Genomic DNA, 4,176 nt, shown 5'->3' with positions numbered 1-4,176 from the left:
TTTGGTAGTGGTACCGAGAACCTTTGACCATGCTCATTTCTCTCTCTTAATTCCTGCGGGAAGCTTAGCTAGTTGAATTGTTTTTTTTTTTTTTGTTATTAAAAAAAGTTTATTTGAGTTGTGTTCGGATAACTAATTAGAATCAGGATAAATTTTAAGATTTGATGAGACTTATAAAATATTTATAAATTATTTACTAATAAATTTTTTGATTAAAAACAAAATTAAATTCATGTTCTTATGATATATATAAGCTCATTTTTTACCAACTATATCATTCTTTATTGGCATCTAGTTGAAGTGTTGAACCATAAAAAAATGTTGCAGAAATCAAATTGAATCTTACTTCGAGATGTGACACAAAATAACAAAAAATTCAGGTCTGCTCACATGTAATATAACAACTAAACCTGTGCAGTGTAGTGTGCAGTGGTCTTTTTGGTCTACGTTTGGCATATTTCTGACCATGTATGTACATTGTACATGGACTGCGAGCACAACACTTGGACAGTGAAAAAGCCCGATGATCAGTGGGGAAAATGGAAATGCAGAATCAAATAATAGCTTTAAAAATTATGGTTAAATTAAATTTTTATCCCTTAATTTGATATCTTTTAGTTTTTTTTCAATTTATTCCTTTAATTAACAATTCAATTTAGTTTTATCATTTAAATTTAGTCCATAATATTAAAAAATTATACTTTATGATAATTTAAAATCTCATTATGTAATCTTAAATCGTCATACATAAAACACATAGGTCCTAACATCATAAGATGAAATAATCAAATTGAATTATTTTTAAAAATTAAAGGATTAAATTAAAAAAAATAATTTAACCTTAAATTAATTAACAAGTAGATTTAAAATTTAAAAATAAAGTAGAAAACAATACTAGTAAAAGCTAAAAATAAAAATAAAAGTACTATATTGTAAATATGTTTTACATTTAAGTTGGACAATGATCTAAAATCATGTTTAAATGTTAGTTAACATAATTTTAAATAAATATTCACATGTTTAATTTTATATTAAGGATTTTATTTTATGTTTTAAATAAGTTTAAGCAGATTTTGCATTGAAATATATATATATTGTAAGTTGTAACTTACTTTTTAACTACAAACATTTAAATATAAATTATTTTACTTTAAAACCAATTTAATCAAAAAAAATTGCAAATGTTAACCAAAACATACACCTACACCTTTCACAACTTAAATTAGATTCTTTGTTTTTGATTTTTTTAAATATTAATAATTATAATATTTAGTTAACTTAATTCCATAAATGGATTAGATTGATTAGACTGAATCTTTAATTAAAACCTTAGACGATTAGTTAAAAATCCCCTATCCTTCTCTTAGAAAATATTTAAATTTTATTGAGGGTTCATTAAGTTCTTTTGTTGGATATCAACAAGCAAAATAATGGGTTTCTAGGTAACTTAATTTTGATACTCAATTGTAAAAAGATGGTACTGTATATTCTTGATCACTTATTAAGAGATATAAATTATTATTGTGTTAATCTTTGTTGGTTTTCTCTTATTTTCTAAAAAATGTGCATTTTTAGTTTTTTATTTTTTAATTGAAATTTTTTATTTTTCTCTTTTAAGAAGTTCGTGATTTTAATCTTTTATTTTTTAATTGAGATATTCAATTTTCTACTTTTAAAAAATCAATAATTTTAATTTTTGTGTCTAATTTATTTCAAATATTGATTAATATACTTTGTAAATACGTGACAAATATTTTTTTAAAATTATTTAATTACTAACAAACTTAATTTATTAAAAAATATAGGGTAAACAAGACTAAATTAACCAAGAGAATTAAAATTATAAATTTTTAAAAAATAAGAGATGTAATATCTCAATTAGAAAATAAGAAAATTAAAATTACAAATTTTTTAAAAATAAAAGACAAATTATCTCAATTAAAAAATAAGAAAACTAAAATCATAAATTTTAAAAAATAAATAGACGAAAAATATATTTTAACCTATATTTAAATACATAATTTTAATATAATTGAAATACTAAAACAATCAGATATACCTAGCTAATTAATCTCCATTACAAATGTGAAGCGTGAGCACGTATCACTGTAACCCATGTCATATTGTGCATCACGTCGCGTATATCCCATGCCTAGCCTATATGGGAAAGTTTAAAAATCCAAAGTTGAGACAAGTTTAGAAGCTATGAGATCTTTATTTTATTTTATTATGGTACGTACATTTATAATCATCACTAGTTAGTTCAAATATAACGTCGATTGCTATATTATTAGATTCAACTTTTAATATTTTGATAGTAAGATAAGATTAATATCTATTGATTTATTCATCATTTGAATGTATATACACTAAAAATTATTTTTCATAACTTAAACCTTAATCTACTTGTTTTTTATAAGCAAAGTTGGCAATATTATATAAAGAAATAGTACCTTAACGTACAAAAAGAATACACCTTAATCTACTTAATTCTTTCACATTTTCTGCAAGGTGGACCTGATTTTGTTTGGAGATGCAATGAAACTTTTGCATGCCCCACCCACGCGCTCTCTCCCTGTCTCGTTTCTGGGTGCGATGAATGATATCATCATAAGTTGTGACATACAGACAACATGATAGCTAGCAAGTATAGTAGTATGATCCAAATGTCCAAGTTGTTTATTCCCTTGTTCTTCAGCTAAATGTTATATTCTTACTCATGGTCTACATTGATTTAATAATAATAGCACATCCAAATTAAATTAATTAATTCTTCTTACTCATGTATTTCTTTTAAGCGACAACATCTTGTTTTTAGCAACAAACAAATGAAAGTTCATTAACTATAATAGAATTAGTATTGAATCTAGTCATAGCTCTAAGTCTATCCGATCCAAACTAAAGAACTTTATATTAGTTTAAATAATCAGTTTAATTAGAATTTTGGAATTGTAAATCCGATAATTCCGGTTCGAGTATCAAGTTTAGACACACATGGAACCTGAGACAAATTGGCTTGAACTTCCTCTTAATTAACTTAGGCGTGCTCATGGGTCCAAGTCAACGCCACTTGAAGCAAACTAGATGAGAAATTTCATTTTTTTAATGAAATATCTATTAAATAAATTTTTAGATGATCGGAAAACCTAATTAATCTTCTATAATAAGATTTTTTTCTCAATCATATTTTTTTATCTACAAAATTCAGACATTATTTAAGATATATAATTCTATTTGGACCAGCAATATTTTTTTTGTTTATTGTTTATTAATAAACTCAATCTTCTAACATAACCTGACCCAAATATGATCCAGTTTATCCAATTCGAGTTGTTAAAAAAACAGAGAAAAATCATATCGGGCTAAAATAATTAATGGTGATCAGTTTGAAACTAAATATTTCCAAAACCTTATTCAACCTTCAACCTACTAAATCAATACTTTTTTTTCTTTGATGGGTAATTTTTCATTTAAGATACAATACTTATAAAACAAGATCGAAGTCAAACATATAAAAAATATTCAAACTATAAAATCTCTTCAAAAAACACAACTTGATTAAATTGTATGCAATAAATCAAAATAATCTTTTTTTTAAAAAAATGGTCATAATAAGGTTACAATTTATCCTCTCGTAACATAAATTAGAATAACTATCTTGAATAATAGTGTTTTTTTTTATATAAATTATTCTTCAACAAGAGTATTTTTAAGAAGATTTCTTAAATGAAAGCGTTTTTAATATATTTTTTCACTCTAATATATTTGAATTTTTTAACGGATTATTTCTTTCAACTTATCCTTTTTTTTAACTAAACTTTACTATTTTTCAGAAAAATTAATTTATTATAATTTGAATTATAATATAATTTATATTTTTTTAAAATGTATTATAAAATTTAATTATATAAAAATAAATATTTATCCTTTGAATTAAATAGGCTAAAATAGTAGTCTGATAAAAAAAATAAGAAAAATTATAAATTTAGTATTTTTTGTATAGAATATAAATTTAGAATGCTTACATTTTTGTCTTGAACATAAGAATAAAGGTGGAATTAAATAATAAAAAATACGTATTTTTTTATTTTTAAATTAATAGTTAATTTCTTTATTAGGTTGAAACTTTGGAACAGTTTGGATGGAATCTTGATCCCCCTTATGAATTGTTTAGCA

Source organism: Glycine max, chromosome 6, assembly GCF_000004515.6.
Source record: "Glycine max cultivar Williams 82 chromosome 6, Glycine_max_v4.0, whole genome shotgun sequence".
Lineage (NCBI taxonomy): Eukaryota > Viridiplantae > Streptophyta > Magnoliopsida > Fabales > Fabaceae > Glycine > Glycine max.
Note: the sequence above shows the minus strand (reverse complement) of the source record.